General features: G+C 41.8%; 1 protein-coding gene and 1 long non-coding RNA gene across 3 annotated transcripts in view; one reads left to right on the top strand and one right to left on the bottom strand.

The window, feature by feature from the left end:
- Window positions 1-13,444, bottom strand: part of LOC139581025 (TANK-binding kinase 1-binding protein 1-like) — a 114,825-nt gene that overhangs the window by 84,565 nt on the left and 16,816 nt on the right. The window lies entirely within an intron of this gene.
- Window positions 3,245-8,653, top strand: LOC139581024 (uncharacterized). Its single transcript, XR_011676134.1, has 3 exons — window positions 3,245-3,571; window positions 4,912-5,418; window positions 5,531-8,653. It is a non-coding gene; the product is annotated as an uncharacterized lncRNA (long non-coding RNA).

Genomic DNA, 13,444 nt, shown 5'->3' with positions numbered 1-13,444 from the left:
CAGGGAGGTTTTTTGTTTTGTTGGTGATTTCAGGTCCGGGTGCCGCTGCCGTAGGAACTGGCTCGAGAGGTTTCCTTGCATCGGTTGGCTCAGCAGGCGCCCATCCCACGTCATGCCTCAGCCAGCTCCTCGGGCTCCCATGCCTCAGCCGGCTCATCAGGCTCTCATCCCACGTCATACCTCAGCCGGCTCGTCGGGCTCCTCCCACGCCTCAGCCGGCTCGTCGGGCTCCTCCCACGCCTCAGCCGGCTCGTCGGGCTCCTCCCACGCCTCAGCCGGCTCGTCGTGCTCCTCCCACGCCTCAGCCGGCTTGTCGGGCTCCCAAGCCTCAGCCGGTTCGTCGGGCTCCCACGCCTCAGCCGGCTCGTCGGGCTCCTACGCCTCAGCCGGCTAGTCCGGCACCCATGCCTCGGCCCGGGTGGCGCAGCCCTCCCAGGCTGCCCTTCATTACGCACACCTGTCACCATCGTTACTTGCATCTGCACTCATTGGACTCACCTGGACTCCTTCACGTTTTGATTACCTTCCCTATATCTGTCTGTTTCCTCTGTTTCATCCCCATGTCAGCATTATTGCCGTTTTGTTTTCCCCTATCCAGACGCTGTCTGTATTCTGTTCCTGTCTGTGTGTCATTAAATGTTCACTCCCTGTACTTGCTTCTCGTCTCCAGCGTCTGTCCTTACAACTAGCCCATGTGCCTCACCCTAATAATTTGGTCCCATTTCCCCACCTAATTTCTCCCACTGTTCTGACTTGGTGGTGCACATGTAGCCTATAGCCTGTTTTAGAAAAATGTAATGATTGAATATTGTAAGAGCTTTCATTGTCTGCTTATATTCCCCTTTATTTATCTTACAGTTCTGACTTGGTGTACAGGGAGAATACTGTAAGAACGGCCCATGTTCTGAATTCTGTCGCTTTACATTTCAAAAGTCCTGAACAAATAGTTATATTGACTACGTCCATCCTAGCTCGCTCATTAATGTCTTAATTGAAATTACGCATTTCCTCTTATCCGCTCGTCGTCCCCTTATGCCATAAGTTGTACATCTCAATTGTCAGGAGAAACCACATTTGTTTAAGCAAATCAGCCATATCAGCGATGTTTTTATTTTTTAAAGGCAGTAAATGAGGCTGAATGAACTGTTTCGCTGCCAAACAAGGCTGTAGCAGTGGTAAGGTGTTGGGACTGCTACTGAGACTCTGCTGTTGGGACAGCTTCATGTAGGCCCTAACAGTGTGTGAGCACCGTTTGTCACCGTTATAGTGCATTTAGATGTATTGTTTAGAGTTGTGTTGTGTAGTGGGTTTGCTGACATGCATGTAAAAAAAAAATTATTTTTTTAGTTTGCCCCATCAAGATTTACATGCTAAAATCGCCACTGTCAACTAGTATAATGATTCCCTGCCAATGTTCCTGACACTTCGCTGTGCTCTCACTTTGTCTTTCCCCAGACCACATCTAAAGACATTAACTCCACTTGGTCTTCTCTGATGTCAGGTTCGAGCTCAGTGTGCACTCAAATGAGATGGAAAAAACACACACTAAAACAGTGTTGTAAAATTCTGGTCCTGGGGACTCATAGGGTGTGCAGGCTTTCGCTCTAGTCAGTACAATCACACGAGAGTCAACTATTAAAAGGAAAGACTCACCCATTTTGAATGTTATATCATGATGCAAAACGTTGTCATATTGACTCTATTACTGCCTGCTTGAACAGCATTAGTTCAGATACACATAAAAACATGAAATGACCCCGGGAATCGACAGAACATCGCTCAGAGACGCACAAAAACTATATAACATTAAAAAAATGGGCGAATCTTTCCTTTAAACGCTTGGGGATTAGTTAACTAATGTTTTTAAAACAGTGTTAGATCAAAGCTTGAATTCCCTGTGGGTCCTCAGCACCAAATATAGAAGATATTGGAGTCCAATATTGCAAACTCCTCAAGTTCGATATTGCTGGCAAGCAATGACAAATGAGATTTAGTGAATCTATAACAATATGTGTGATTTAATTGACTTTCAGTGCTGTGACATTCTACCAGCAGATTCATTAAAACAGCACGTGTCTTTACGCTCCTCTCTGGCTGGAGCAGCAGGAGAGAAGGTGATGAGTGGGAAAGCAGTGGGTTGGATCAGGAATATTTGACGAACGTGAGCAATGTTCCTTTGTGTGTGTGTGTGCGTTTGCGTGCGGTGCAGTGTTTCTGACTTTATATGTCAACGTCTGTGTAGGTTTGTTAGTGAAGCACAATGTATCCAAGTGTGTGTCTCGGAGTGGGTGTGCACACGTGTTCCTCTCTGGCAAGGCGTTAGTCCACTACTGTGGTGAAAGGCCTGGAGTGTCCTTGTCAAGGACACATTGCTCTGCCTCCTCTCCCCCCACTACCATCCCTGTAATGCTCCGCTCATCTCCTTACAGACTGGGGGAGGGGGAGAGAGGGAGGGGGAGAGAGGGAGGGGGAGAGAGGGAGAAAGCCTGTGATGGAAGGACCCAAGGGAGCACAGAACACAAAACAGAGGAACCACTGCTGGAGGGATAGAAAAACACAGACCAGGAAAAGGTAGAGGAAAGAAAGAGAGAGAGTTATGGAGAGAGAAAGACAGAATAAGGAGAAAAAGAGGGACAAAGACAGACAGACAGATAGACAGAGAGAGAGTGCGAAATATGGAGAGTGAGAGATAGAAAGGTAAAAAATATATATATAAAGAAAGAGATAGAAGGAGAGATGAATGGATGCAGGCCAAACAAACGGGATGTGCCTTCTAATTAGAGCAACAGAACGACGAGATGTAGATAGACAATTATTACCCACAGACACAGAAACAAACACAGGCACGTAAAGGACCACTGAATACACATTTTCCTGTCCAGTCTCAACACACATTCTACAGGCCTACATACCTCTCACTGAAAATAGCACACTTGTTGTTAATTGAAGTTCATTAGTCACCAGACTCTAGGGAGAGGTTGCCATTAAGTGATGGTCTAGGATCAGTTTTCTCTACATCGTTTATAGTCTTACGTTATATCCTTAAAGTGGCAATCTGCAGTTTTTGGGTAAACCACTCTCAAATTCATAGACGGGGCTATGAATACAAAAGACTGACCATCCATGAGATCAAAGTGATAGTTTTGGCCATGTTTTTAAGCTATACATTGGTTTGTTTACAATTGTATTGTTTACAAACAATAGAGTAGAACGAGCTTATATTTTGTTTTCTGATGGGGTTAGACCATATATGTCAGAGTCAAGGCCCGCGGGCCACATCCGGCCCGCGAGAAGGTTTTTTACGGCCCCTGGGATGATCTTGATTTATTATTAGAACCGGCCCGCAGACCGCAGCAAGCCGGCAGCCCGCAGATCTTTTACACGCACCAATACTACATTTCCCACAATGCAACGGTGACGCACCGAGCAGTAGGCTGCTGTGTAAATGAGATGGAGCTGCCTTGGGAAAAACTCGTGGGTTTGACAACCGACGGAGCACCTGCGATGTGTGGACACAGGAGCGGACTGGTGGCGAAGATACGGGAAAAGATGCAAGAGGAAAACGCGACAGGTGAGCTGACAGCTTATCATTGTATCATACACCAGGAAGCGTTGTGCGGTAAAGCCTTGAAAATGGAGCATGTAATGAGCATCATCACGCGCACAGTTAACTTTATCAGAGCCAAAGGTTTGAATCACCGCCAGTTCAAGGCATTTCTGACGGAGTTAGAAACGGAGCATGGTGATTTGCCTTATCACACAGAGGTGCGATGGCTAAGCCAGGGAAAGGTGCCTTGAATACCGGTTTCTTTCATTTAATGTTCATGTTATGGGGATTTTTATATAAAGGAAATTTGTCTTTTGTGTCTGTTGAAAATTAAAGATTACTGACAGAGCCATAAGAAAATATTGCTTTATTTATCTGATCATATTGGAATATATTTGTTAGGTTTTCAGTAGGTTCAATTAGGTTCACTAGACTATATGCGTCATTTAAAAAAATTTCAATGAACATTCGAACAGTCCGGCCCTCGGCTTGTAGCTAAATTTTTTATTTGGCCCTCCGTCCATTTGACTTTGACACCCCTGGGTTAGACAGTTAAACTAAGCTCATGCCGCATTTATAAGTTATGTTCTTCAAGAATCATGGATATGTCATTTATTTAAAAGTTTGAAAAAATGTATGTAACAATCACAAATGTGACCCGATTCAGGAAACTAGGCGTATGTCGCAAGTCACGACTTCACAGGAGAGCATTTTGAACATGATCATTTAAAAAAAAAAATCTAAATGTGTTTTTTTGCAGATATTATATGCTTCCAATTTTGTCAGATAGTTGTTTTCATTGCAAGCTAAAGCTTGCTGTTAGCTAGCCAGCTGAAGTTCGATGGCTGGCTTGCTAACTAACAATGAACGTTATTTGGTTAACTTTAGCTGGCTATGACAATCGGTTTGTATTGCTAGTAACGTTACTCTATTTATTGGGATTCTATTTCATATTTTAGCTAAACAAAATACCCCAAGTTAAAGCTTGCTGTTAACTAGCTAACGTCAGCTGAGGTTAGGTGGCTGGCTGGCTTGCTAGCTAACATGAATTTATGTGTATGAAGTGTGTGCAACGTTAGTGTAGTTTTCTCAGAATGCCATTGCATATTGCTAGTTATCGCCTAATGTTAGTTAGCTAACTAGCTAACATTGAACCTATTGAACCATAACTTTAGCTAGCTATGAAAATCGGTTTGTATTGCTAGTTAAAGCTGACTGTTAGCTAGCCAGCTGACGTTAGATGGCTAGCTAGCTACAGTAGCTAACATCCCAGTATGAACTGTGTGTAGTGATATCTCAGAATGCCATTTCGCATCTATGGTAAAATAATGCTAAAAAATGTGTATCTGGAATGTATCTTTCAGCATCAATCAGTAGAACACGCCTGACTCTAATCCACCAGTCATAGTCATCAAAAGAGAGCTGGCCCAGGCAAGCAAAGACAGCAGCGGAGTCATCAACTACATGCACCATTTCTTCACCAACTAAGGAGTTAGGAAAACACGTGTGGACCTGAATTGTGATAACTGCAATGGCCAAAACAAGAACAAGTTTGTGCTCTGGTATTGTGCCTGGTGGACCATGCACAAGTTCCACCACAATCTGGACCTTCGCTTCCTGATCACAGGCCACACCAAGTTTGCCCCTCACTGGTGCTTCGGCCTCATCAAGCAGCGCTTCAGAAAGACCAGAGTGAACACTTTGTCTGAGATTTCTGGTGTTGTGAAGGACCGCACTATGACAGGGGTCAAAATTCCACAGCCGGTTGGACTGGAGGATGGTACGGTGCTGGTGGAAAGCTATGGTTGGCAACAACACCTGACTCCGTACTTCAGGCCGCTGCCACAGATCAAGCAGTAACAGCACTTCAGGTAAAAAAATATTTTCATTGTATGAGTTTATTCTTATCTAAACTTGGGAGGTGAATTGATGTTGTGCAGGGTTGTAATGTCTTCTGATTTTTTGTTATTCCCTGTTTTACAGCTTCGATGCTCTGGAGCCTGGAGTTGTCAATCAATCAATCAAATGTATTTATAAAGCCATTCTTACATCAGCTGATGTCACAAAGTGCTGTACAGAAACCCAGCCTAAAACACCAAACAGCAGGCAATGCAAGGAGTAGAAGCACGGTGGCTAGGAAAAACTCCCTAGAAAGGAAGAAACCTAGAGAGGAACCAGGCTATATTGGGTGGCCAGTCCTCTTCTGGCTGTGCCGGGTGGAGATTATAACAGAACATGGCCAAGATGTTAAAATGTTCATAGATGACCAGCAGGGTCAAATAATAATAATCACAGTGGTTGTCGCCAAGGAGCGTTCGGACTGTCGGGACAAGGTTTCAGCTGCTGCGCATCCACCTGGACTGGACACAGCTAGACAAAACTATATTTTTGACAAGATCAGGGAGTTTTGCGACGAAGAGGCTATGGACATCACATGCCCTGCACCAAAGTCAAGGGCAGGACAGAAACAGGCTCTCCGAATATAGATTCACTTGTTCATGCGTGGTTCGGACGGACCAGTCATCAGCCCTATCTGCAGTGCCTCTATTCACATGACTCTCTCCTAACCCACATGCCATACATTGCTGCTACTATATTTTTTTTCTCCTGCTGCTCAGCCACTTTACCTGATTGTATGCATATAACCTTGTCTATCACTGATATCCTTATTGATATTGTTCTTGTACACACTGTATTATGTTTTATATTGATACTATCTGTTTCTGATATTGCTACTATGCAAGTAACCATTTGACTGTACCGTTTACACTTTCTGTAGAGACCCATCCACTTAGCAAAATATTGATATACAGTTGAAGTCGGAAGTTTACATTTAAACTCAGTTTTTCACAATTCCTGACATTAAATCCTAGTAAAATTCAATGTCTTAGGGCAGTTATGATCACCACTTTATTTTAAGAATGTGAAATGTCAGAATAATAGTAGAGAGAAAGATTTCTTTCAGCTTTTATTTCTTTCATCACATTCCCAGTGGGTCAGAAGTTTACATACACTAGAAATGCCTTTAAATTGTTTTGGGTAGCCTTCCAAAATAAGTTGGGTGAATTTTGGCCCCTTCCTCCTGACAGAGCTGGTGTAACTGAGTCAGGTTTGTAGGCCTCCTTGCTCGCACACGCTTTTTCAGTTCTGCCCACAAATTTTCTATGGGATTGAGGTCAGGGCTTTGTGATGGCCACTCCAATACCTTGACATTGTTGTCCTTAAGCCATTTTGCCACAACTTTGGAATTATGCTTGGGGTCATTGTCCATTTGGAAGACCCATTTGCGACCAAGCTTTAACTTCCTGCCTGATGTCTTGAGATATTGCTTCAATATATCCACATAATTTCCTCCCACATGATGCCATCTATTTTGTGAAGTGCACCAGTCCCTCCTGCAGCAAAGCCCCCCACAACATGATCCTGCCACCCCCGTGCTTCACGGTTGGGAGGGTGTTCTTCAGCTTGCAAGCCTTCCCGTTTTTCCTCCAAACATAACGATGGCCAAACAGTTCTATTTTTGTTTCATCAGACCAGAGGACATTTCTCCAAAAAGTACAATCTTTGTCCCCATGTGCAGTTGCAAACCGTAGTCTGGCTTTTTTATGGCGGTTTTGGAGCAGTGGCTTCTTCCTTGCTGAGCGGCCTTTCAGGTTATGTCGATATAGGACTCGTTTTACTGTGGATATAGATACTTTTGTACCTGTTTCCTCCAGCATCTTTACAAGGTCCTTTGCTGTTGTTCTGGGATTATTTTGCACTTTTCACACCAAAGTCTAGGAGACAGAACGCGTCCCCTTCCTGAGCGGTATGACGGCTGCGTGGTCCCATGGTGTTTATACTTGCGTACTATTGTTTGTACAGATGAAAGTGGTACCTTCAGGCATTTGGAAATTGCTCCCAAGGACAAACCAGACTTGTGGAGGTCTACAATTTTTTTTCTGAGGTCTTGGCTGATTTCATGGGAACGTTTTTTTGACGTTCCCATGACGTCACAAAAAGAGGCACTGAGTTTGAAGGTATGCCTTGAAATACATCCACAGGTATACCTCCAATTGACTCAAATTATGTAAATTAGCCTATCAGAAGCTTCTAAAGCCATGACATAATTTTCTGGAATTTTCCAAGCTATTTAAAGGCACAGTCAACTTAGTGTACGTTAACTTCTGACCCACTGGAATTGTGATACAGTGAAATAATCTGTCTGTAAACAATAGTTGGAAAAATTACTTGTGTCATGCACAAAGTAGATGTCCTAATCGACTTGCCAAAACTATAGTTTGTTAACAATAAATTTGTGGAGTGGTTGAAAAGCGAGTTTTAATGACTCCAACCTAAGTGTATGTAAACTTCCGACTTCAACTGTATAATGAATATTGATATGTGTGGTCGTAACATGATTCTGTGACATACCACAACAATATCATGTGACCGTATCAAGAGCCCACCACATAAATATATGGCGCATGCATCTGTTTATGTACTCTACATCTGCGCCTCACTCAGGTTTCAACTCAGGTTGCATGGCCTTAACCTATGTATGGAACACTGTGATAAGTGTATGTGTAACAGTATATAAAGTATGCTACTGTACTGGTGTGAAGGCATTTGGGCAGTGGCGTAAAGTACTTAAGTAAAAATACTTGAAAGTACTGTACAACTTAAGTAGTTCTTTGTGGTATCTGTACATTACTTTACTATTTTTGGCTACTTTTACTTCACTACATTCGTAAAGAAAATAATGTACTTTTTACTCAATACATTTTCCTTGACACCAAAAAGTACTCGTTACATTTTGACAGGAAAATTGTCCAATTCACACACTTATCAAGAGAACATCCCTGGTCATCCCTACTGCCTCTGAGGTAGTAGTTGTGGAATTGTTAGGTTAGATTACTTGTTGGTTATTACTGCATTGTCGGAACTAGAAGCACAAGCATTTCGCTACACTCGCATTAACATCTGCTAACCATGTGTATGTGACTAATACAATTTGATTTGATTTGATTTGATTTGATCTGGCCGACTCACTAAACACAAATGCTTAGTTTGTAAATTTTGTCTGAGTATTGGAGTGTGCCCCTGGCTATAAAATGTTTTACTAATTGTGCCGTCTGGTTTAATATAATGAATTTGAAATGATTTATACTTTTACTCTATGACAATGTAGTACATTTTCCACCACTGAATGTGGCTGGGGGTTATTGCATTTATTTCACTTGACCCATCAATTTAGACAAGTGTTTCTGGGTAAGTGTCTAATGTTTATAAAAAAATATATCTCTGGACACTATGTTAACCTGGAATTGTTCCTTATTGTAGGCTACTACCACTTTTAGTCTTAATCTTTACTACACTACTCAGTGTTTAGCACATGACCTCACATGTGAATCCTTAACGAGATGGGTGGGGCTGGCTTAAGAGGGTGTGAACAATGCTGAATGGGTGTTGACAAAGGAGAGCACTCCAGTGGGTACCAAAACTTTCAAAGGCCAAGTTTACCAGTTGATCAACTTTCAAAGCAGAATTACTTTCCCATTGTTCCTCAATTGCAGTGTATGATATAGCATTTTGTAGCTCTGAGTCTCTACTTTTATCCAATGTAAAAAACACTATTTCAAATTTTGCTACATAAGACCGATTTGAGCAGCTCAGTCACAAATTGTCCCTTTAAGAGTAAAATCATAAAGCAGGTCCTGAGCCCTATGTTAGAAATGTAGTTTGAAGAGTTAGCAAGGTAACTTTGGTTAACTCTTGAGCTAAACTCAAGATAACCAGTACAACGAAGGAGGCTCACCTTTTAGCCTGGTACATTTCGATGGCAACAAATCCTTCAGATCTAACCTGCTTCAGGGCAGGCTGACTCAGGGCCAACTAGCTTTATCTGAGTGTCTGAGTTGGGGACCAATGAAATCAAATTCACTCCCACTCGCGAATCATCCACTTAATTTGGGGAAGACAACTGAATAAACATTTTATTAATCAAATGTGTTTTTGTGTGTTACATGTGTTATGTTCAAATATTTAGTCATGAGAAATGCATTTGAAAGTTAATTAAAGAATTTTATCAATAAAATTATGCTTGTGCATTGATGACCTAACCAAAGCGAACCAAAGTAATACAATAAAGACGGCACTTGACACGATAGCCGGCTGAATTAGCAAGATAACTTTTCTCTGTTTCAGGGTCGTCTCAATGAAGAGTTGGGCGTTCGACTAGCTATGTGAGACATGCATGCGCAGTTACAAGCCTGCTAGAGTTAGCGGCAGGCAGACAAGCAATAGCCACCGCCGTAATACGGATGAAGCCTGAGCTGGAATTGGGAAGCTAACTGAAGCTAGCTAACTTTAGAAAACTGAGTAGATCTAACTTGCTTTGTTGTATAACTCTCTGGACGAGTATTTAGGGAAACAGCATAATCACCTAAATATATATGAGTCGTTTGTTTCTTTCATGTAAGCACAATCACATAGATTCAGAACCATGGACAGTGGTCATACTTCACTGCAGGAAAGAACCGTTAAAAATGGATCCAGAATCAGGTATTTTTACTCCACTTAACCTCAACCAATGTGATCCAAACTGCCCCTGGGTCTTTTGTTAAGAACAAACACTAACACAGCTACGAGGCACAAAGAGAGAGAGAGGCCCAGACTCTTCTCCGCTTGACAAAACGCTACAACAAATGACATTTTAAGACAAGCCACAGCTTCCTCTTTTTATTTAACTTGGCAAGTCAGTTAAGAACAAATTCTTATTTACAATGACAGCCTACTGGGGAACAGTGGGTTAACTGCCTTGTTCAGGGGCAGAATGACATTATTTTACCTTGTCAGCTCGGGGATTCGTTCTAGCAACCTTTCGGTTACTGGCCCAACGCTCTAACCACTAGGTTCCTGCTGCCCCCCTTTGAAACGTATCGCTGTGTTGTTAAACTGTCGGACTATTTTCCACTTCCTCATGGATTATTCCATACGCAGTGCTCTGATGCGTTGGGGGCATTAGTATTAGGACTGTTCACAATAGCTGTCACGGCACTGCTAACGTTGAAGAGTCCACCGAAGATTAAATGAAGTTGAAGGCTAAGTTGCTACGTTGAATCCATCCATAGAAGGAAAGAGGTTTTCCAGCTGAACGCAGCTGGAGGGGCATTCTGACAGCATTAGTGGCTATTTTTAGGGCCACCTGGGGGAATTTAGGCAGTCCAGCACAGCACCAAGTGACAGGCAAGTGGGTAACCTGGTTTTTCAGAGATACAAAAAGAACACTGTAAATCCCCAACGTGAATAAGGGCCTAAAGCAAACTCTCTCTCACAACACACACTCCCTCACACTCTCTTTTTCTCTCTCTCCCACAAACTATTTCTCTCTCTCTCTCTCAAACAACACACACAACTGCTCTCTATCAATTTCCCCCTACCTCTATTACACACACTCCTCTGCTCTCTCTCTCTCTCTCCCTCTCTTTCTTTTTACAGATTATTACATCACGCCTCCATGGACGGGCTCAGTGCCTTGACTGGGCAAAGAGAGAGGTCCGTCCCACAGTTCATTTGCATCACTCTCTCCCAGTCAGTCACAGATTGAACCAGGTGTTCTCTATATGGAGGTAGATTCATGACTTAATTATACAAGCATGTCAAGTATGATTTGCTCATGTAAAATATGAGTTGCACCTGTATACTGAGTTGTAGTTGCAAGTGTATAACATGATGTGTGAATAAATACAAAAACACTTGCAAACAGGTAAGTTGATATGTGAATAAATTCAATAAGATTTACAAGCACTAAACTTATCTTCTGTGAATCAAAACTACACTTACAGATGTCAAATGTTTGCACTAAGAGTTTTGGCACTAATTTGACAACTAACCTGTGTCAAACTTTAACATGCTTAAACGTTTTATAGAGTTCAGTCTGGAAGCACGCTTTCTACTGTGCTAAATATGGATCATATTTGTTCAAATTAATATACAAAAGTATGTGGACACTCCTTCAAATTAGGGGATTTGGCTGCTTACAGGTGTATGAAATCGAGCACACAGCCCATAGACAAAAAAATACCTAAAGTTGTATTACAAAGGTAGTTTGAAATGTTTGGACAAAGCTTACAGGTAACTTTTGAGATATTTTGTAGTTACGTTGCGCCAAATAAATTGACATTTTGGATATATAATCGACGGAATTAATCGAACAAAAGGACCATTTGTGTGGTTTTGGGACATATTGGAGTGCCAACAGAAGAAGCTCGTCAAAGGTAAGGCATGAATTATATTTTTATTTCTGTGTTTTGTGTCGCGCATGGAGGGTTGAAATATGATGGTCTGTGTTTGTTTGCTTGGGTGCTATCCTCAGATAATAGCATCGTTTGCTTTCGCCGTAAAGCATTTTTGAAATCTGACACGTTGGCTGGATTCACAACAAGTGTAGCTTTAATTTGGTATATTGAATGTGTGATTTCATCTAAGTTTAATTTCTATAGTAATTTATTTGAATTTGGCGCTCTGCATTTTCACTGGATGTTGGCCAGTTGGGACGCTAGCTTCCCACATATCCCAGAGAGGTTAAATGTAACAGCCACAACATCATGATCATGTAGTTTACAGACCAGCGAGGAGGAGAAAAGCCTGCTTTGGGTGAGCTAGCTAGAACAACATCAACTAGCTAGCTATAATATCAGATTAACATGTTCAGGAAAAGCATGGCTATAGCTAGCTATCTGTAGTAATTGTACTATTTGAAACCACCACATACACATCATCTGTATGTGTTACATTCCGTATTATGTTTTAATTTATTTGTACTGTATTGCCACTTGTCTCAAGTTGTACAAATCATCAGCATGAAGAATACTGAATTCTGTTTGAATTATCAAGTGGACTGAATTCTCATTCAAATAATGTTGTTGCTCTCTTTTAGATATGCAAAGCACAACTCTGCCTCTGCTAGCCACACAACCGCTGTCTCAGAGTAGTTGGGTAAGCTTCTTCCTGGCTGGCCCTGTCCTGGGGTGACATTGGACAGGGCCACAGTGTCTCCCAACCCCCATCAGTCCCCAGTAATTATTTTGCAATAGCTTTATGTGCTGGGGGCTAGGGTCTTATCTGGACCCGTATTCACTAAGCGTCTTAGGGTAGGAGTGCCGATCTAGGATCAGTTTTTACTTTTAGATCATGAATTAATCAAATTATATTGCCTAATGGGACCTGACACATGATTAATATTCCCTTGATTAACTTCACTAGGGTAGGGGGCAGCATTCGGAATTTTGGATGAAATGCATGCCCAAATTAAACTGCCTGCTTCTCGGGCCCAGAAGATATGATATGCATATAACTGGTAGAGTTGGATAGAAAACACTCTAACGTTTCCAAAACTGTTAAAATAGTGTCTGTGAGTATAACAGAACTGATTTGGCAGGTGAAAACCTGAGAAAAGTTGATTCAGGAAGTAGTTTTATTTTTGGTTTTGTAGTTTTCTATTCAATGCCATTACAGTATCCATTGACTTAGGACTCAAATTGCAGTTTCTATGCCTTCCACTAGATGTCAACAGTCTTTAGAAATTGTTTCAGGCTTGTATTCGGAAAAATGAAGAAGTAAGAGCAGTCTGAATGAGTGGACCCTAAAGTGTCACAGAGCTTTTTCTTGCGCACGACCGAGAGAGTGAATTTCTTGTTTACCTTTTAAATTGACGACGTTATTGTCCGGTTGAAATATGATCGATTATTTAGGCTAAAAACAACCTGAGGTTTGAATATGAACTTTACGGATACAATTTTGATTTTTTTGTCTTCCTGCTTTGACTACGTTTGAGCCTGTGGATTACTGAAGAAAACGTGCGAACAAAACTGAGATTTTTGGATATAAAGAGACTTTATCGAACAAAAGGAACAT

Source organism: Salvelinus alpinus, chromosome 7 (assembly GCF_045679555.1).
Source record: "Salvelinus alpinus chromosome 7, SLU_Salpinus.1, whole genome shotgun sequence".
Lineage (NCBI taxonomy): Eukaryota > Metazoa > Chordata > Actinopteri > Salmoniformes > Salmonidae > Salvelinus > Salvelinus alpinus.
Note: the sequence above shows the minus strand (reverse complement) of the source record. Positions and strands in the feature narration are given on the sequence as shown.